We start from the raw sequence: 22,854 nt of genomic DNA on the forward strand, positions 1-22,854 counted from the left end.
TGCTAGATGAAGAACAAATGTTCCTTGCTTACATGGGCCCCTCGTCTCTCTCTGCCCACAGGGCCCACCCTTATCCACGGATTGTGGCTTCAGACAGATTGTTAGGGGCCACGGCAATGTGAGCAGTAACAGCACTGCTGCCTTTTCCTGATTATGGGAGACAAGAAACTAGCCAGGAAGAATACGTGTGACAATAAAGAGCACAAAGAGAAGGTTTCTGGATGCGAACAGGAAGAACTGGTACCTGGACACTACACTAGGCCTTCACTGGCCCAGACTTGACAACAAACCAATACCTCAGGCAGTTCCGCCTCTCTACCCATTATTCTAAATCTTCACTGATAAGTTACCTACCTCACACGGGCCCAGAAGTTTTGTAAGACATTTTAAATAGACTTGTTTTTATAGTCAGGGGCCCCGCAAAATACCTTTGCCCAGGTCTCCGCAGCACAGTTATCTAGTGGTGGATCTGATGCCTCTGGCTTTGGAGCTCTGGAGGCCCAACCATTACAAAACAGTCCACCCATGAAGACCCTGACTGAGACGCCCTAAAATGTTCATCCAAAGCTCCAACTTTGAAGTCCTACTGTCCTTGGCAGCTCTGAAGTGGGGAGAGTTTCTATTATCACCTCATTACCTATACCTTCAGCCATCCTGCTACGCAGATCTGTCAAAAAAATCCTATGCTAACACCAAAGTTATGGTCACGTCACAAAAGATTCAAAAATACTAAACCCATTCTAAGGAGAAGCCTGCCTTATATGTGCTGGATGCTGAAGCAGACCAAGTTATATCACTTAAACTGTACTTTTATATCAACTCATACATGTTTTTTTCAATACACAAAAAATAACTCTCATTTTATTTTGCAAAATGTCTCTTCATTAGGTTATGGTTAATGGTTTAAGAAATAATTGGCAGTGAAGCACGTCAGTGCATTTATAGATATCAAAGAGAAGCACCAAGACACTATTTTCAGGGTGTCAATGTCGTTATCCCAGGGCCTGCCTTCCTTGTGGAACTAATAGTTGCAAGAAAGAACTTAAGTATCCTTTTTTTCCTTTTGGTATTGTTGTCAAGTTCTCAACTTCCAAGGTGTCAGATCTGAGCTTCTGGCCTTTAAAAAAGAGGAGCTGTTCCAAGGAACCAGGCACAAAAAAAGGTGACTCCAGTTAGTAATGAAGCTACCCTTGTCCTTTTGTAAGTCTCAGAAGTAAAAATGTCCCTGCTTCAGGAAAGGTGGCCCAATTGATCTCACGTTTATTAATTAGCTCATTATATTTGTTGCAGAAAATACGCTTGTTAAGGAAAAGATTTAGTCCTTTTATAGCCCAGAATTAACCTTTCTTGAAGTCAATTTTATGGAGATTGGGCAAACAGTATTTCTATCAGACTACCAGAATTATGAAGCGGTTTTGTAAATCCAATTGTGAAGGGAACTTGAAGATTGTGAATACAAACGATGTGCAGCATTCATCTCTATTTCTAAGCTGCTTGTTGCATTTGCATGCAATCTGAGGTGATTCAAGACCAAGTTCAGAGATCATTTGCATAGCTGCACAAACCACAGCAGAATTAGAACACTGCCTCCAATGTATACCATGTGGTTGTTTTTGTGTTTTGTTTGCCTGGAGCCACTAGAGTTCATATCACAGAAATTCTTACACCTTTGCTTCAGGGTCCAGTTTTCCAAGTTCTTCCCCAGTCAGATACATCTGATAAACTTTCAAATAAACAGAAGAACTTGAGAGGTTGGATTCCGCCAGCCACGTTCTCCGTGGTATGATCCCTTGCACATTTAAAGTACATATTCTCTGAGAGCCCACCTGAGTTTGGGACAAAAGGGAACATGGCTAAGTGGAGTCAGAAAGTCTCAAGTTCAAGTCCTTCACTATTTATGAAGCAAGGTGGCTTGGGCAGGTTACACAAGTTCCCAGTGAAATGGGAATAAAATGATTTACCTTAAAGGACAGTCATGAGGATTGAATGACATCTGTATGTGAAATGCATAGAATATTTAACGCATAGAAAGAGTTCTTAAGATGCAAACTCTTTTGTCTTTGTGACTGTTGATCATCAGAAAACTAGAGGAATGGAGTTGTCTCTTGTAGCCTTGAATTTGGCTGCCCTGAGATTTACATCACCTTTGGAAGCAATAAGCCAGCATCTTTAAGCTAGGCCAGGTTATAAGAATACCTGTTCCTCCTGCCTCCCTCCCTCGTCAGTAACACTGTATGAAGCATTTTTATGTGCCAAGTACCAGGAGGTACATAATTTAGTAAGAAAGTTATCATCTTACATTATCATTATAATAACACTTTTGTTTAGTGCTTACTGTGTGCCAGGCAAAGCTTTATTTTTATTATCGCACGTATGATGGTGAGATAATAATGGTATAACAGTAACTCTATGAGAAGGTGACTATTTTCATTCCAGATTTTACAGATAAGAAGGCTGATGCTCAGAGAGACCAGGTAATTGATGAAAATTTTATAAAAGGCAAAACAGCAGGCTCCAGGCTTTTCAACTCTGTGTTAGTTGGCCTTCCCAAGAAGTTTCTATACCATAATGAACAGATGGCTAACTCTTTAACAATTAGAGAAATGTAAATTAAAATAAAATGAAATCTCATTTTATACACAATAGATGGCAAAACAGTTTAAAGCAGGGCGATCCGAGTACTGGCAGGAATGCGGGGCGTTGAGGGCTTGTGAACTGCGCTGGGAGTGCTGAGTGGTACAGCCGAGCAGGAGAGCAGCCGGCTGCTACTATTTGCTCAAATCAAGAATACACTGTGGCCCAGCCAGCCTGCTCCTGGGAAGCTGTCCCAGTAAGTCCTCCCACATGTCCATACGGCAGTTTCTCCACCTCGGCACTATTTCTATTTGGGACCAAATCATTCTTAGTCGTGGGGCTGTCCTGTGCATTGGAGGAGGTTGAACAGCACCCCTGCCCACCCGGGCCTCTACCCACTGTAATGTCCTTCCCCAGCTGTGACAACCAAACATGTCTCCAGACATTGCCAAATGTCCCTGGAGGTGCAAAATCATCCTCAATTGAGAACCACCATCATGAGGAGCCATGCTTGAGGATGTTCATTGCAGAATCATTTGTGAAGAAAGGAGTTGGAGCCACACTAGTTAGTGTCTGTCATTAGAAAAGTGAACAGGTACAATGTGAGAGATGCCCGATGTGACACAGTGTGCAGCTGTCAAATGCAATCAATTAGATGGACACCATGGCAACGTGAACGGTGCTTTAAAATTCAGTCCTCAGGGAAAGGGAAGAAACAGAATGAGACAGAAAACATTCTCATTTATGCAATTTAAAAATATATGTTCACAGAAAAACAACAGACATCTTGCGAGAATACACATGAACACACTGGAATGGTTGCTGGAAGGGTAGGGACAGGGTATGAGGAGGTAAAGGAATAAAAAGTGATGAAGGAAGAGAGTGGTCTGGCTTAGAGTAATAACACAAGAGTGTGAGGAGTATGATAAACTCTGCTCTTGAAGACAAAACAAAACAAAAAAGACAGGCACCACGTGCCTGCTACAGGTAATAATGCTCCAGGCATAGAGGTAGGAAACACTTAGGGTGGTAGTGGTCAGGGGAGAGGTAGCAGCTTTGGCTGACCCATGAAGGATGAGTAGATCTTTAATAAACGCAAACAAACCTATGTGGAGGTAGTGACATTTCAGAACGTTGACTGGTGTTTACCACCCGTTGATCACATTTACGTATCTATCTCATTCAATTTTGAAGAAAGTTTGAATTGCCTCATTGTGCATTCTGAAATTCAGAAAGGTTAAGTGACTTGTTTCCTCAATGACTCCAGAAGCCACTCTTCTTGCATTACACATGTGAGTTGTTCTCTTTAGGTCACAGATTTCTGGAATAGACTTATTTTTACATAGAATCCAAAATGTCTCAGGCCAGATTCACCTCCCTATCCCAAAGTCCTAGTAAGTGTGTAGTATTATCTCTAGCATTGATGTCTCTTCTCCTTTCCCACCACACCATGGTCTAAGCCACCAGGATTTCTTAACAGACAAAAGCTTCTCATCAATAACCCTCACTCACTTGCTCATCCACTTAGGTCTATTTAGAACACTCATGTGATCATGGGTCTCCCTCAAATTGAGTCTAAATTTCTAAATATTACCTTCTAGGACTTTCATGATCTGACCTAAGGCCCTGGTTCTTGCCAAAAACTAATGGGATTTGGTTAGCTGAACTTTATTCCACATCCAGCACTAAACATTCTATTCTTTGTCTAGGAGATTTCACAAGTTATTTAAATATTGCTAGTTGTCCTCATTAGCTCTAAAAAATTATCCAGATTTTGTTTTAATAATTAGGAAAAACAGAGCCAGATTATGCAAAGTAAATAAAACAATAGGATAAAAGCACTAGTGCAGGTGTCACTCACAGATAAATGGCAGCATTTGTGGCTTCTGAGGAAAGCGTTAGTCGATCAGTGAACACACACTTGGTGTCTATTATGTCCTCGATGCTGTGATGCCTGATGGTGAAAGGAAAGCTCCTACCTTCAGGGAGCTCACAGTTCTTTAAGGAGACAGGTAACGATACTGTAACTATAATGCAGTGGGTTATTTGCCACAAATGGGAGAAGTACAGGTTATGATGGGAAAAGATGGAAGAGCATAAGTCAAGGAAGACTTCTCAAAGGAGTGAAAGTCTCAACTAAGGTCAGGAAGTTGAACACTAAGTAGAGATGTTAGGTTGAAGGCATTGAGGGTTGGGAAGGATCAGGAAAAACAGTTACAGATGACAGAATGGTCAGTGCAAAGGTGCAGGATGAGGGAGCAGGGCATTCAGGGAAGTGAAGCAGTTCAGAATGGCTTAAAATACTTAAATGGCTTTCAAAACATTTAAAATAGTGTTGTTATGTACCATTAACACAAACCAACCACATCTGGGAAATCCTAACACCATAGGAAGAGCACAGATAAAGAGTGGGCAGACATTCGTCATAGGTCCACTCTGCCAAAAAACAGCCAGCTGATAGTGAGAATTTCGTTTAATCAGTCTGAGCCCATCTTTCCTCATCTGTAAATACAAAAAATAAATTTTTTTAAAAAAATTGTTCTCTGCCTTCTTCGTAAGATTTCAGGGAAAATAAAATGAGTTGGTGTTCATGAGGGCACTTAAGACTAAGAAGCCAGGCTAATTTTGAAAAATTTTTATTATGATCAGAAAAAGTATTTATTTGCCACTGATGTTGGGCTTGGCCATGTGACTGGCTTTGGCCAATGAAATGTTCGAGAAATTGACACAAGTAGGCCTTAGATGTACTTACACGCGTATATACATTTCTGCTTGGTTCTTCAGCACCAGTGAGTCACCGTGAGATCCTGCTGCCCTTTAGCCTGTTCCCTTGGACCAAGATATACAGAGCAGAACTCAACCTAAACTACAGCGAGGAGGTAAACTCAGTTGAGCCCAGCCTGTATCAGCCATGCCACATACACCTGCAGCCTCCTGAGCTTGAGCATAAATCCTTCTTACCATAAATTTTCATTGAATTTTGGAGTGGTTTGTTACATAGCATTGTTGCATCGATTGCTGACTATGTTAGACTCCTATACTCCATAACAAATTACCACAAACTTAGTGCTTAAAACAACACACATTTATTATATCACCGTTTCTGTGGATGGCAAATCCAGACATGGCTAAACGGAGTCTCCACTTAGTGTCTCACAAGGTTGTTAATCAAGATGCCAGACAAGGCTGAGTTTTCATCACAGGCTTGACTGGGGAAGGGTCTACTTCCAAGGACCCTTAGCTTGTTCACAGAATTCATTTCCCTGTGGCTGCAGGATTCATTGCAGCTTGCTTCTTCAAAACTAGCAACAGGAAGAGAAAGACTCTACAGCAAGTCTGCTAGCAAGACATAGTATTACTACAAAATCTTTTAAAAGCCATGTAAGTATTTTTATACTATCATCATGGGAGTGACAGCCTATCCCTTTTGCATATTCTACAGGTCCCACCCACACTCAAAAAGAAGAGATTATGCAAGGGCGTGGACACCAAGAAGCAAGGGTTCATGGGAATCAATTTCAAGTTTGTCCATAACAGACCAATGTAAGAAATTATTATGCTCCTTTCTCCCACATCAATGATTCTACCACAGATTAGTGAATACTGTGCGCTGTTAAATGCCTCGTGTCTGCCTGCTTTTCTGTAAGTCACACTTCACATTCAAATATCCACTGATTGGGCCCAAAGGATAGGAGGGTGGAGATGGGAAAAGACATACATATATGAAGTGTCCCTCGGAGATTTTAGAAATGGGGATTGTCAGAGCTGGCAAGAAGTTCAAAGATTATTCAGTCTAGATCTCTGAGTTTATGGATGAGGATATAAAGGCTGAGAAAGTTTCTGTGCCATGGCCGAGAGCACATAAAGAGAGTTAGTGGCAGCTATTCAGACACCTGGTCAATGTCCTTTCTGCTTTCTCTGCTCCTCCTCAAGGGTTTCCCAGCAGTCTTCCAGGGTGGCTCAAGCATAAGGATCGCAGGGGACTCTTGTTAAAAACCCACATTTCTGGAGCCTCCCCAAAATTTGCTAAATCAGGATAGCCAGGATAGAGGAGCACAAGAATCTGTATTTCAACCAGGCTTCTGCAAGTGATTCTGATTAAGCAAGTTTAGAAACCCCTGCTCTCACTTCCACCATTTAACACTTATTTATTGAGCATCTCCTCTGTGCCAAGTTCTGGACAGGATGCTGGGGATACAGCAGTAATTGAAACAATCTAAACTCTCACGAAGGCTGCCACCTAGAAAGGAAGAAAGACACTGACCAGGAATTCTAAGTGTGAAGAGTGCTAAGTACAAAATACCATGAGGCGTCCGGAAAGGCAGCTAACCTGATCTGGAGGACCTGAGGAAATTACATCAAGCTGGATCCTGCAAAAAGGGCATGAAAGTAGGGGGTAGGGAGAGCAGGATAAAAGCATTCTGGGGAGGACACAGCAGGTTCAAAGGACCTAAGGCAAGAACATAGAGTAAGATGCTACCAGGAGGTGGGAAGTGAGTTGAAACAAGACAAGAACCCCAAAAACCAATCATATTCTTCCATACAGGCCTCAGGGACAGTGCTAACAATCTATAAAGAGTGCCTCTAGGAAAAGAAGTCTGCACCCCAGTAAGTGGGCAGCCCCTGATGAGTGTAAGCCATGGTCTGCTAACCTCTCCAATGCACTGATTTACAGCCAGCATCAACACAGTGACGGATGCTGTTTTTATTTCAGATGTTTCTGGTGCTCCATTTGCCATGGCCTTGAAGAGCTTAGCAAAGAAAAGCATTTGCTAAGGTGTTTTGACTGAGAGGACACTGTCACACAAAAAGAAGAAATACAGAACATTCACAAGAGCAGCCATAGCTTAACCAAGTGACTGGCAGTGAGAAAAGGCAATTTCTGCGTGGTTAGGAGAGGGCAACAAAGACTTAAGGGATTTCCTTATGTGATGCTCTGAATTCATACCTCCGAACTTTGAAGCTACACAGATGGTTTCCTGCAAGGGAAATACAAGTGGTCTCTCGAGTGTGACAGAAGAAGCAATTACATTTCTGGTCAAACTGGGTGAAGAAATTCTATGTCTGTCATTATTCAGACTTCATATTCCTCAAGAAGAGATGTTTTTCCTTCTCCAAACTCTGGAGCTTTGTCCATAGAAAGACAAACACTGCACAGAGAGGTCCGACTAGCAAATCCAACTTATTAGCAGAGGTTACCTGGGATAGGAAAAAGAGAGGTGGAGCCGAAGGGAAGGGGAAGCTTTACTATTATTTATTTTACATTGTCACTGTTTAAATTTCATACTGTGTTCTTTAATTAAAATTTTTTAATTTCAAAAAAATTATTTAAAAAAAGGTAAACATACTTACTAAAATTCAACCTAACAATCTGTGCAATTGTTCAAAATTTACTCTGCTCTTAAAAGAAATATGTAATTAACTTAAATCTGCCTAACTACTGTGTTTCCCCGAAAATAAGACTTAGCCGGATCATCAGCTCTAATGTGTCTTTTGGAGCAAAAATTAATATAAGACCGGGACTTATTTTAATAGAAGACCCAGTCAATATAATGTAATATAACATAATATTACATAATATAATACCAGGTATTATATTAATTTTTGCTGCAAAGGATGCATTAGAGCTGATGATCCGGCTAGGTCTTATTTTCGGGGAAACACGGTATCTATTTATTTATTTATTTATTTATTTATTTATTTATTTATTTCCAGAACATCTCCTAAATTTAGTTCAGATGTAACAGTAAAGGTAAAATCAACAAGTTTAATTCTTAACTGCACCAAGTAAACTTAGTCATTTAAATACCTTTAAAGTTATTCCCTCCATAAAACTGAGGCAGCTTTTCTTTTCCACCCCACACACCAGTTTCCCAATAGTTCTATTTTTGGAGGATTTTTTTAGGTTGATGAGTAAACTGCTTTTCAGAACTTCTGAAACTTTTTTCAGAACGTCTTTCCCCAAATAAAAATTAATCTTATATATTAATTATATATTGTCTAGATTTCTCTACAGATTCTTTTCTTTAGAACCGAATTGCAATTACCACACAGCATAATTTTTACCTATTCACTCCACAGTAAAAAATTATCTGTCCTGAAAACTATGACGGATATATACTGTGATCTTCCAGTTAATATAAATGTTTTATGTCAATGATAATTTTTATCATATTTCAAAATAACCAACTCAACATGGGACATTATTTCAGTCTTTAATGACTCACAGGCAGATGAACTAGTTCCCAGCTTGTACCTCTTCTATCTCTTCCTCCTTAAGTGGATGGAATTATTTAATACAAGTTTGATGTAGGACAATTAACCCTTTACAAACGTTACAATTTAGGTTAAAGTCATTGACGAGTGTAGGAAAAGAAACACTACAGTGGTAGGGAGCTTACATACCTAATTCAAAATTTAATATATTTCCCTCCTGAAATAACATGCACTTAATTGTCAGGAGGCAGCTATTCGGTTTCAATAACTACATTTAGGGATACATTCATAGGACTGATCAGACAGTCCAGGTGAAACAGTTATAGAAATAGAGGCAGTGTCATCTCAGAAAACTCAATTATATATCAAAATCTACTTAGATGTCTGGAAGTTTACAAAAAGGCCAAATTCTTCAAACTAATTATGCCTCTGTACTCAGCACTCTTCTCCTGGCAAGAGCAAGCTGAAGCTTATTCATGAAGGTCATTAATGCGAAACTTTTTTTCTAAGCGTAGATTTAGACTGAAGAAACTGATACCCGAGAAACGGGCTTGGTCTTTCTACATTTTTACTATCTTAAGATTAGAACCCTATAAACTCATTCATCAACTAACTTCCTTTATTGTACTATTCTTGGCACTCAATTAAGACTTTTGAAACCTATTGTACTTTGTACTTTCACACTCTTAAATAAGAATTAAAGATTACAAAATGTGCATAAACATTGTGTAAAATAGTTTTGTCATTGAATGTATTTGGAGGGACGAGACTTTTATACCAGAATTTACAGAAGTGGATAAATGTTATGAGTCGACCTTCCTCTTAAAGTCAAATGACAGAATCTTCAAGCTCTGTGCATCGTTTTAAAGTCTAATGAGAATATTTGTTGGGCCACCAGTATTAGCAATGTAGAAAATTGTAAATATTGGAGACGGGACTATGGAGGAAAACAAGAAAATTTTCAGATGCCTCCTATCTTACAAAAAGTGACCAACCTGTCAAAGCCACTCTTTATGTGCCAGAAAATGATCTGGCATAAACTCGTCCTGTCAGTGAGCAGGTCACAGTGACCTGTGCATTGTTAACATTCCTAGACTTTTGCTTTTCCAAGAACAGAAGCACTGTGTTTAACAATTCTCCCTCCCCCAAATCCTTAAACTCAATGTCACAGGCACAGACAGAATGTAAGCAAATCTGGAATGTTCTCCAACAGATAAGCAATAGCACAGCTACGTTATTCTCCAAACAACCATCTAGACATGCTTCCCTATATAATCCAATGCTCAGTGGCCACACTTTTAACAGCCAGCATTAGCAGACATTAAACGCATTTATCGTGCCCCATGTGCATCTTAGCTTCCCTTTAGATCTGTTTTTTAATATGTCTGAGAGACAACACCTGCTTCAGGTTTCTTTAGGGATACTGACCTATAAGAACATCAACTGCATGTTTAAGGTTAGACTAACGAATGAAAAGGTCAGAAGAAAAAACGTAAGTCACAACAAACCTCTTTAGGCCAGTTAAAGGCCATATCTTTGGCTGGGATATTTTTAAAAAATTAATCTCACCAGCCCACACTCTAGAAGTTAATGCCACTAATAACAACCAACAGCAGGAAAAATAAACCTGCTAACAACCAGCCCAATCGTTAGCAAAAAGCAGTTTAACTCATATACCGCGATGGAGGTCTAACACTGCCTACCCCAAATGTGCCACCCACCCTCAGCCACCAGCGAGGAAGGAGGAAATAATTGCTTAAAAACGCAAAATAAGCTTAGTATTTCTTACAAGGACAACAACAGTCCAACTCCTGAGACTATGCTCAGAAGGACAAAAGGTGGAGCGAAGGTAATGTCCAGGGATTAATATCCCACAAAGTTCTGAAAAACCCCAACTACCACAAACACATGAAATGTGTCTATGATTAGTGGACAAGATACAAGTATGACTGCTGCTTTGTCTTTTGAAATATACAATATTTTGTCGGCTCTGCCCTTCAGTGTGAAAGCAGGACATTTTTGAAAAAGCTAAAGCAGTGACACTGACACCCAAATTGGGGGGGAGGGGACCATATATCTTAACTGTGAAACTAAACTAGTCTATATGTTCTTCCTACAATCAAACCGCCTCACAAAAGTCAGAGAACTAAAACAATCCAAACATGATTAGTTTCAAGAGTCCTTGAAAGTATTAAAACTTTTAGAGGAAAAGGAAGGAAAGGAAGAAAAACAACAACTAGGAGGAGAACAGGCTTTAGAAGAAAGGGCGAGGGGGAGGGAATCAATAGGCCCCTCCTTTATTTGTGAAGTGCAACGAAGTTCCTCTGTAATCTGTTCAGTTGTCTGTCGTTTGCACATTGCACATCTGCTTTCTGGCCAGAAGGGACTTCGCGGTTTCTCTGCAGCACACGAGCACCTGCGGGTTCTGTCCTCTTACAGCAGTTCTTTGTCTCAATAATCTCAAAACGAAACTTCCTGTAGAAGTCAATTGCCGACTCAATGCTGATCTGGACGTGCACGTAGATGCTGTCAAAGTGCCGTTTTGGGCAGTCGCATGGCTCAGTGGGCGAGCTCTGGGCAACAGGGTTGCTGGTTTGATTCCCACATGGGCCAGAAAGCTGCGCCCTCTGCAACTAGAATGAAAACAACGAGCTGCCGCGGAACTGCCATCTGAGCTCCCAGGTGGCTGGATGACTCAATTGCTTGGAGTGCGTGCTCTCACCCACAAGGTTGCTGGTTCAACTCCCGCAAGGCATGGTGGGTTGTGCCCCCTACAACTAAGATTGAAAGGTCAACAACTTGACTTGGAGCTGATGGATCCTGGGGAAAACACACTGCTCCCCAATAAAGTCCTGTTCCCCGTCACCAATAAAATCTTTTTTAAAAGAGTGCCCTTTTTTCGCAGATGTTTAAGACATGATTTAACATTTTAGTTCCTGTTCCTAGCCTTCGGTACAGTGCCAGATAGCCTAGTGTCACGATATAAAGTCTCTTCTGAGTCTGTGAATGATCCTACAGCACGATACAGCGACTGCAATATCAGTGAAAGAGGCAAGTTTTGCTAGCTCACCAACCAACAGCACGTCCTTGTAGAACTTGTCATTGTAGCTAACTGGAAAAATGAGCTGGTGTAATCTCTTCAGCTGCTTAATATTGTGCGGAGTCACACTTCCCAGCACGATTCGGGTACCTGTCATCTTCCCTACCTGCTGAGGCCCTTGTTACCACCTATATCAATACCTTAGTTGTCGTCACCCTGAGCTCTCAGCGCCCTGAGCTCAGGCCACTCAACCCCACAAGCCGGCCTCCCCGCCTAGGTCAGGGAGCTGAGCAGGTGAGAGGGGAGCGCAGCCCTGCGTATCCCCTCTCAGGGGGGCGGGATTGTCTATTGCAGCCCTGGCTACACACTTAAGTGCAAGGGGAAACCTAGTCCCAGAAGCCTTGAAGATCACTGCAATTCTGGCAGTTGGATAGAAGTGTGGGGGTGGGAGCAGGGAAGGAAGAATAATCGTCCACTACCCTCTTGGCCATATCCCTCCCAGAACACCCTCGTCAAAATGGCCCCCATCTCCTCACTCTCCTTTCAAATCCCCATCCTGCACTGACTCACTGCCTCATTTTGCCAGCCACCCTTCCTCCCAGAGCCCTGGTTGTCTCCTGTTTGCCATGCATAACTGGAGTTGACTTGCTACCCCACCATTGCTACTCAGCACCTCCCACCACATCCACACGCAAAGGCCAGGAGCCATAGCAACAAGCAGAGGCCTCCACAGAACACAGCATCTGGACAGAAAGACTGCCATGAATCTTGATACTTAAGTGTGTTTGTCCCTCTCACCCGTGATCCTGGGCATCTGCGGAATCCCAAGATAAAAAGTAAAATGAAAAACAAGAATTAAAAAATAAATAAATAAATAAATAAATACCACTGCTCCTGCTTTCAGAAGCCTTGCAAGTGGAATGGGGAAATGAGGCTTGAACATAATCCTTTTAAGGCAACATGGTGTGTGGAAAAAAATGTCACGAGAGAAAGAAATGAAGAGAAATAGAAAATCAGATGGATTTTTCAGCAGTCTCGTACATTTGAATGGATGCCCAGTGCCACGTTGAGGACAGATCTGGGACCCCTTAGAAACTCATGGAGTAAAGTTGTTGTGAGACTCATCATGAGTTTCATCCTGCAGACAATGGATTTTACCCCAGCCTCAGAATTGCTGAGAGGATGTGTTAGGCAGAGAGAAACCCTGTTTCCAGAGTTGCTGCATGTTGTAAAATATTTTCCCATAGATGGCAATGCTTAATTAATGCCTAATACAGCTAACTGCAACGGCTGATATGTGGTTAGGGTTAAGGATTCTGTAGGTCACTTAGGAAGGATTTTGGTGTGGTTCTGGGGTGTATCACACTAGAAGGGATCAACAAACTCCTTGGATGTTTGTTGAAAGCCATGGGTCCTCTGCCAGGAAAAATGAATACACAGGCCAACAAAATTTGGCCTATAATTTTAGGAATAGTGAACCTCTATATTCCGTCTATTGACTTCCCAGGCGTCCATGAGCTCCCAGACAAAACAATGTTTGGAATCAGACATTATATCTGAATCCTCGCTCTCCCACCTTCAGGATAGGGCCTTAAAGTTCACCTCTTTGATTCAGGGAAGTCTCTTCTACAAATTCAGAGTAGTGATGGAACCCGGAGTTGTTGTAAGGATTACATTAAAACAGAACTATGTAAAGCACTGACACATACACTCGTACGCGTATAGTAAGTAATCAACAAATGCGTGTTTCTATGCAATCACTGTTTCTTTGAGAAATGTATTCTTGAATTTTAAGCAACTGACTTAATCTCATTTATAAACTATAAAAATTAAAAAAGAAATTCAATTCCACTAGGACTAAGATGTTTCAAACTCCCATTTTAAATGTACACACCACTTGAATCATGGTGAAAGTACAAAGTAAATCCCGTATAGAAGGGATGCATTTTATGTAAGGGATAAATTACTGAAGACCTTACATAAATCAAAACTTGCATAATTCACAGCTAATTTTCCTATTGGAATAAATATAAAGCATGAAGATGCTAGTACATAAATCTACAACCATTGTAGCATATTTTGCTTTAATGCAGTCTTTCATTTCCTCAGCATTATCTATAGTATTTCATAAAGTGCTCTCTCTGAAATTAACAGCACAGTGTATCATAGCATGTATTTGTCTCAATAGTGTTTTATCATATACACCTTCCTTTCCAGTTACTGATTTTCAAGCATACTTTTAGAACCAGCACCAGTACCACCCATTAATGAATATATGTATGACATTAGTTTATGATTACAAAAAAGGACCCAATTATGCTAACAGTGCATATTCAGATAAAGGCATAATGGTAACCAACATCATTTGCAGAAGTTCCTGTTCTGACAAAGCCTGAAGGGACTATCCTTTTACAGGCTGAAGTCAGGCCACCGTGAAGCAAAAGGTAAACACAGCTACAATTTCACCCAAGCTGCCATTTCAGCTTTGAAAGTACACAATTCTTGAATATTTTATTTGTGAAATATTTGCATTATTTCATTTATATATAAGGTGAAATTTTATTAATATTTCATAGACATGCTTTCGCATGTACATAAAATGTGACTACACAGAACCTGAAATAAGAACAAAAGAAATGTAACCTTACAGCCTGGCACACAGCTTTAATTAGTGAATCTGATCAGCAGCAGACTGTATGTATGGTGTCTGCGGCTCTGATACCCCGGGCATTATCTGCATTGGCATTAAAGAATGAAAACCAACAGATGGCTAGTTTCATAGCAGAAGAAACAGTCTCTGACTTTATTTCACAGGGGCTCTGGAGAACATTAGTGCTTAGAATTCTGAGAATCTAGAGCTCACTTCCCTGTACCAAGATAGCTGGGTAGCTATCCTGAAGGTGGGAGAGCGAGGATTCAGATATAATGTCTGATTCCAAACATTGTTTTGTCTGGGAGCTCATGGACGCCTGGGAAGTCAATAGACGGGATACAGAGGTTCACTATTCCTAAAATTATAGGCCAAATTTTGTCTGCCATCAGAGCAGGCGTACTCGTAGACAAGCCCAGCTGAGGAAGGGGGAAGGCAGGAGGAAGGCAGTTGACAGAAGAAAGAAACATGTTTAAAAATGCAAAACTGAAGCTTCCCAAGAGTGTATCTACAACATCTGTCTGGCCAAGGCAAACTAAAAAGCTTAAAATAGGTATTAAAGGGCTATACCCATGTCGATTTCATGATTATGACACGGTTGGAAGGTATACAATGTGTTACTTACCACTGGGAGTATTTGGTGAAGGGTGTGAGGCGGGACTCCGAAATGTTTCTTACAACTGCATGTGAACCTACAATTATTAAAAAAAAAAAAAAGGAATTGGTACTGAAGTGGAGAAGCGAATCAGTTATTTAATCACAGGTGTAGTTACAAGGGTATCTCAGTGCTGTTTATATTAGCAAAATACTGCACAAACTACCTAAATCTCTGATGACAAGGAATTTGTTCATTACAAAAAAATACTACGCGGCGATTAAAATAATTTTATAGGAAAGCATATACAACTTGGGAAAATGTCCACAATATATTTTCACAAAATCAGATTATAAAACAGTATCACCTCAGTTTTGTAAATTATGAGTGTCAATTAGAAGAAAGAACTGAAAGTATAAAAATCCTAGCAATGGGTGATGAGGTTAGGGATGGTTTTTCTTTTTTCTGATGTGTACTCATTAGATTTTTTTCCATAAACACTACCACTTCACTCACATACAGATAGTTTCTAAGCCCTTGTGGCACGTGAGGCACTGTAGGATACCATGGCAGGTAAGAAGCATGTTGCCCCCTCCCTTCCTGGAGCTTCCTGGCAAAGACAGACAGACTCAAGTGAGCCAGCAACACCGAGCCAGACGGTGGGAAATGCTGAGCTTCCATGAAGCAGTGTCCTCAGCTCTGAGGACACTGCCTTGCCCTGGATCTTGTCTCTTGCAAAAACCACCTCTCAGTCCACATAGCCCAGCCTCTCAGCGACAAACCATGATCCTCAACTTTCATCTCTCAGGCTCCCATCTCCATTTTACAGTTTCTGATGGTTAGTGGCCCTGTTCTTAGAAGAAGAGCGACATGGAGACTGGGCATTTTCAAGTCTCTGCCAACGGCCAGACACTGTCGTGGGCTTTGCTTTCAGAGTCATGGAGCCTTATCCCAATTATAGGAAGGAGGATTTTGGGTCAGCATTTTACAGAGCAGTGAAGCAGAAACACAAAGTGATGAAATGATTTGCCCATGGACAAACAACTGATATGAAAACCAACATTCAGACTCAGGCCTGACTCCAAAGTTCATGCACTTTCCGCACATACCAGGCTCCTCTCCTCACTGACCTGTCAGAACGTCTTCCAACAGAGCTGCTCTGTAGATTTCCATCTCTGCCTTTACCCCTTCTGTTGGCCACATTTGGGATGTCAGACTCTAGTCCTAAAGATTCAAACTCTCTGGAAACAACTCTCTGAGGTTGGAGATGGAACCCAGGGGAAAGGGCTTTAAACTGACTGGCTGCCAGCAAAGCTGGAGCTAGTAAGGAGGGGGCTTCAGACCCAAGGTCAGGAAGCAGCCCCCTCCCCTCTCTCCAGCTGCTCCCAAGGGTACAGGTACCATGTGGCTTCATAAACACTCTGTGAATCCCTTCTCTGCTCAGAAAAACAGCTTCAAATACTTTTCCCTGAAACTGCTCACCGAAAGGTTCCTTTTTTACCTCTTAGGATTCAAGAGGTCTTTCCAGGATGTCCCTTACAAACCTGTCTGGGAAGAATTGTGCTTGTCTGTCCTTGACGTTTCGATCTCCTATACTCACTACCAGTCTTGATAAATAAACACCCTCAGCAAAGCCCTATATGAAGGTCCAGAGGCCAGTAAGTTGAGCAATATTGAACGCACACAAAACAATTCAGTGACTAAAAGTAAAATGCAGAGCAATATATAGAGTGTGATCCTAGTTATAGTTAAAAATACTCTTGCATATGCATAAACATGCCTGTCTTTTTAAAAATGTATTAGGAAAAGTTTAAAAGATCACAAATATAGATTAAGACACTGAACCCCTCCACAACAATCATCTGACCACAAGTGATGCTGGGAATGAATGATCAGTGGGCTCAGGTTGTCCGCCTGTTCCACTCACCATGAAGTTCTACGCCTGCCTTTCCCGCAACGCTTTTACCAGCCCTTGGTGAATATGGCCTAGAACCACTTACCATTTTAGAATCCCTTCTGCATTTTAGCTGAAATTCTTCTACAAGAAACTTTTCCTCCTTAACAATGTGCACACAAGGAAGGCAGAATAAATGCTGGATTCTTTTCTCTTTATCATTTTACTATTTCAGATCAGTGAGTGGGTGGGTGCCCTAGCAACCCTCAATGGTGATCCTATGGCATCCTTACACTGAAATTCTCATCACTAGGGGTCGCACGAGTGAATCTGTTTCTTGCATCTTAGGAAGCTGCGTAGGACCACTCCCTAAAAGCAATGGCTTAAGAGAGAAATTACTCCAGTTCTTTGGAAGCAGCAACTTTGAAAAGGAAGATGAATTCTTTAATTGGAAACAAAGAGCCAAATTAGGGGTTAAGAAATCAATCATACAAAGTTTAGAGAAAACATTTTTTTAAAAAAAGAGTTTTTCTTTTAAGGAATAAGAGCAGATCTGGAAATAAAATTTTCAAGAATCTTAATTTTTTTCCCACAAGAAGAGGACCAACAAAGGCTGTTGTTTGACCCGAGACACATTACGACTTTAGAATTAGCAACTCTGTGCGGTAGCAATCTCAATGCTGCACAGACTACACCTTGCTTTTCTAAACTGATCTAAATCACATTCCTCCACTTCCACGCATTGCCCCTGCCCTGCTTCCAGTAATCGTCCCCATCCCAGTGAACTGCCACTCCATCTCTCCAGTTGCTCAGGTCAGAAACCTGCCTTACCCTGGACTATTTTCTTTCCCTCAGACATCCGGTACTCAGCAAATCCTATTTGCTCTATCTCTAAACTGTATTGAGAATCTGACCCCTTCTCACCACCTCTGCTTCTGCCACCTGGTCTAAGTCACTTCTGTCACTCACCTGGGATATTGCAACAACTTCCTAAAGGGTCTTCCTGCTTCACCTTTGCTCCTGTAGAGTGCAGTTTCCATCAACCACCAGGATGATCCTTTTGAAATTAAGTCGTTTCTCCGATACCTCACCTCAAAAGTCAGCAGTGGCTTCTTGTCTCTCTCAGAGTAAAGCAGAACTCTTTGCTATGGCCTCCCAGGCCCATCCCCGCCCCAGCCTAGGCCCTTGATCTCCTACCATGCTTTCCCTCTTCCCTCCATGCTATCCTCACTGATTGATGATTCCGCAAATACTCCAAATATGCCTCTGCCTGCCTCAGGGCCTTTGCACTTACTGTTCCATACGGAACCCTTTATTCCCAGATACCTGCATGACTCACCCCTTTTTTTCCTTCAGGTCTGTGCCACCACCCCTACCCATCGCCACTCCACACACAATAATGCCTGTCCTCCTTTCAGTCTTTATTTTTCTCCATAGCAATTACCACATCTATAATACTATACAGTTAATTTAATTCTTTACTTCGCTTATTTTTATCTCTTCCATTAAAATGTAACCTCCATAGAGAAAAGGTTTGGATCTTTTATTTGTGCCACTGCTTGAAACAGGATCTGGTACATCATGGGCCTCAATAAGTACCTACTGAATGAATATAAAATACTGTGATAGCCAACACTGTGTATCTCCCCAACCCCTGCCCACAAATACACAGATACCATTTTTATCCTCAGCTCTACAGCCCCATGGCCGATGGAAGATGGAATATCAGATTATACTATATTAACTTGCTTCAACAGCACTGGAATGCGGTTTGAGAACAATTTTTAATAAACTATTTCATATCTTAATAGATAATGGTGAACAATAAATGCAAAGTGTCATAACATATTAGACTTTTATTTACATTGTAAAACCGAATTGGCAGCTGTGCAATAATAAAAAGTGAAGATTACGAGCTGCACCAGGAACAGACAAAAGCTGATCAGTCAGGTTTGGAATCCTCTTACCTTTCATACTGGCTGCCCCATTTCCTCCCTGGCTAATAGTTCTTCCACATTATGCTCTTGGAGTAGAAAATGTCACTGCCCTTTGTCACACAGCAGTGCCTCATTAAAGAAGCCACCTGTCATAACCTGTAATGGCTTTGGTGTTAGACTATTTTGCCTTTCTCTCACCCTCGGTCAGGGATTCTTAACCTGAGATGAAATATCTGAGTTGGCTGAGGTGCCTGTTCCCAATATGCATTCCTGGGCCCCATCCTGAGAAATTCTGATCATGGGTCTAGAGGGAAATTGGGGGAGGATGGATATCAGACAGCTGGACCTTAGGAAAACTCCTCAAGATTCTGAGATACTCCTCTCTTGTTCAGAACCCCCACTGAGTTGATAATACACTAAACGTAAGTACTATGTGAGACTTCAGTTAAGAGAGAGAGGACCTGTGAGGAATCCTCAACACTCGAGGGGAGATGAATCACGAGTTTCTCAATAATCAACATTTCCCAGATGAGGGAAAGACACAGTGGCTGGCTGATCCCAACCAGAATAATCCCTGGTCCTTGCAGTGATGGGAGGGCAGAGGTTGCCAAACATTGCTATGAGAAATGGGATTTCTGCAATTTATTTTAGCCTTACTCATAATGAGTATTTTTAAATCAGGTAGGAAGTGTCTGATTCTTTTCTCTCAAGCCTTTTGGCCACACTTTGTGACAACGATAATATCTCCCAGGCTTCTATGATCCAAATCAGTCTTCCTCCCTAAATTATCCCAGCTCTCAAAGCCTCAGGGGCACAACTCCTGAAAAAGGCAGCTTTGGTGTGAAAGATGAGAGTGAGGAATATTCCACTAGGGCAGTGAACAGCAGAGGAATCAGAGAGTCTAACAATGTAGGGAGATCAGGGAGGTCTTCCTGGAAGAAGTGACACTTGAACTTGTACCTGATGGATATGTAGGAGTTACCCAGGCAATGAGGAGAGGAAGGAGAGTGGAAGGACTGTCACAGGCATAGGAAGTGGCACGTGCAAAGACACAAAGGTGAAGGCGCCTATCATGGGGAAAGATAGAAACAAGCCTGGTGTGGCTGGGGCAGAAAGTTCAAGGACAATGCAGAGAATACACTGGAGAGAAGGTGAGGGCCTTGTAATCCATGCTAAGGAACTTGTACTTTAATGCTGAAGAGGAGCCATTGGAGGGTTTTGAGCAAGGGAGGAACTTGATAAGATCTCCATTGTAGGAATGAGCACTGTGGCTGTCCCGGGAGCACAGCTGGAGCCACCCTGGACACAAGGAGGCCAGGAAGGAGGAGTCTACAGTCACTCAGATGAGAGGCGAGCAGCTGAGAGCCCCTTCTGCTTCCTCTCCCTGTAAGATGAGAGGGAGCCACAGAATTTCTGAAAACAGAATCCTGAGGGTCTGGAAGCTTCCTTATTCATCCAGCAACATTCTTTTAAAAACACGTTTATTGAGAATCTATTATCTTCTATACTTGCACTGTCCAATTCAGCAGCTACACGTGACTGCTGAGCATCTAAAATGTAGCTAGTTTGAACTGAGATCTGCTACAAGTATAAAATACACACCAAATATTGAAGAATTAGCATAAAAAGAACAACATAAAATCTCACATTCATAATTTTATATTGACTACATGTTGAAAATGATATTAATAATATTTTGAATATATTGGGTTAAATAAAACGTACTATTAAAGTTCATTTCACCTGCTCCTTTTTACTTTTTTTAAAATGTGGCCACTAGAAAACATTAAATTACGTACGTGGCTCACATTCACGGGTTGAAAGCATACGGCTGAGCACAAAGCAAAGGCCCTGCTCTCAATGGAATGCAACCCAAATCAATCTGAAAAAAAATGAAAAGCAGCACAGTCTTTATCATCTGGGTAACCAGTCCCTTTATCAGGAAGCAGTGCCGAGCCTGGTGCTGTGGTCACGTCAGTACCAAGGAGCCGTGCAGAGGCCAGCCTCACTCACAGACAACGTCTTCGCACCCAGGGAGGCCACAGGATGCCAGGGGCCCTGTACAAACGATGGCCTCATGGGCGTCCGTCTGGACACGTGTCAGGATTACTAATAACCGAGCCAGCCCATGACACACGAACTGGAGGCCACACTGTCCAAAGAACCTGTAGTGTCAATGCCACATACATGTAGTAAGTTGTGGCTATTACAGAACAAAAAAAAAACCAACAAACAAACAAAAAAAAACAACACACACAGTATCATCACATTAAATCAGTGCCACTAATTGGAATATTACCTTCTGTTATAATTTTGTTTCTACTTGGTTTTGCTAAATTGTTTCAGTTTTAGAATTATCTAACAATGAAAAGTATGAGGAATTTGTAATTAGTTTTCTGTTTGAACATATTTAAGTAATACTATAATAAGGCTCATTTCAGTAAACACTAGAGATATGCTGTCCTAACATTTTTCCCTGAAAAGGAAGCCTTATATTACTCAAGTTTGAGAAATCCTTCCCGAGATCAAGGCCCCTATTCACTGCCCCTCCATTGCTCCCCATCCATTCCCTCCCCAAAACTCAGGGGCTTCCCAGTGGCCTACAGTTTGCTACTTGTCAGCAGCACCTGAACAGCCCCCGTGAACAATTGGCCGTTCCTTTCCCTGCCCAGAAAACAGCCATGATACTTCAGGGGCCTATCACCCCGCCAGCCATGGCTCCCAGGGAGCGAAACACACACCCAGGAGCAATATTCAAAACGTTTAGCAACTCGTACGTTGCAGGACCACCCCATCAGAATGGAGGCCACCTGTAAAGAACGAGTTCAGCCTTGCCACTGAACGCCACCCTGCACGCCCCCTCCACCCCACCCACCCCAGCCCTGGTTCCTCAGGTAAGGGAGGGCTCCCAGAGCTCCCAGTTGTCTTGCCTGCTACCAGACTCAATTTTCCACAGAGCTGCCCTAGGCATGTCCACGTCTGTGACATCCTCGTTTATAATTCCTAGGCCAGCATAATGGCAGGGGGGAGCATAAATACTGCTAGATTGGGGAGAGCGAAGCATAATGGTTAATCTGATAAACTCGGGAGCCAGACAGCCTGGGTTTGAATCTCAGCTCCCACAACGAGCCACGGTGGACATGGGCAAGTTCTCTTTACCTCCATTTCCTTTTCTGTAAACTACGGATAATAACAAATTCTCTGTGGGATTTATATTATACATAAAGTACTTGGACCTGTGCTTAACACACATTTCAGCGGTTACTACCAAGATACTAAGAGTATCTTTCTCTCCCACAGTAGAAATAAGACGTGGACCTAAAAGGCCCAAATTGGGCAGAAAGCCCATCATCCCTGACTGTAGATTCGCATCCCCAGGTGCCTCTGATTCGGGAAGACTCCATCCCAAGCGAGCTGGTCCACACAGGCTCCTCCCATTCACAGTCACCATACGGTGCTTGGCACAAAAACAGACGTGGGAGCTGCCACAGCAGGACTTGCATTTGGCAGGGAAATTAGACCATGGCTCTGGCCCAAGCCAATATATCACCTGCAAAGCCACACATCTGCAGTCTCATCAACAGAACTCCAACATTCCACAGCTCAATTTCAAAGGAAACGGTTTCCAGGCATGAAGTTGTTGGGGCCCCTGCCAATTCCAGACATTTTGAAAATATATTCACATTCTTGGAATGCAAGCAGCAAAATATCGCACCTAAAGCACCCAAGTGGCCTTGGGTAGCACCCAACAGGTTTGCCGCCATGTCCAAAACCATTGACCCGAAACACTAAAGCAGCTCGATCCTCCAAAGCATTTCACACACAGGTGGTTATCAGAATCGCGTGGGAAACTCAATAAAAATGGAACAGGCCCAGGTCCTGCTCCAGTGAGCCTCAGGCTCTGTGTTCTCCATTAGCTCTTCGGATGTTTCCCTCTAGCCACCAGAT

The 22,854-nt window shown here is 42.0% G+C and overlaps 1 pseudogene across 1 annotated transcript; it reads right to left on the bottom strand.

Moving 5' to 3' along the window:
• Nucleotides 1-11,087: 11,087 nt before the first annotated feature.
• LOC308510213 (N-alpha-acetyltransferase 50-like) lies at nt 11,088-11,987 on the bottom strand (annotated as a pseudogene). The gene is made up of 2 exons: nt 11,683-11,987; nt 11,088-11,363 (listed from the first exon to the last, which is right to left on the bottom strand). The product of its transcript is annotated as an N-alpha-acetyltransferase 50-like (transcript).
• Between the last annotated feature and the right edge of the window lie 10,867 nt (nt 11,988-22,854).

This window comes from Rhinolophus hipposideros, assembly GCF_964194185.1.
Source record: "Rhinolophus hipposideros genome assembly, chromosome: 2".
Taxonomy (NCBI): domain Eukaryota; kingdom Metazoa; phylum Chordata; class Mammalia; order Chiroptera; family Rhinolophidae; genus Rhinolophus; species Rhinolophus hipposideros.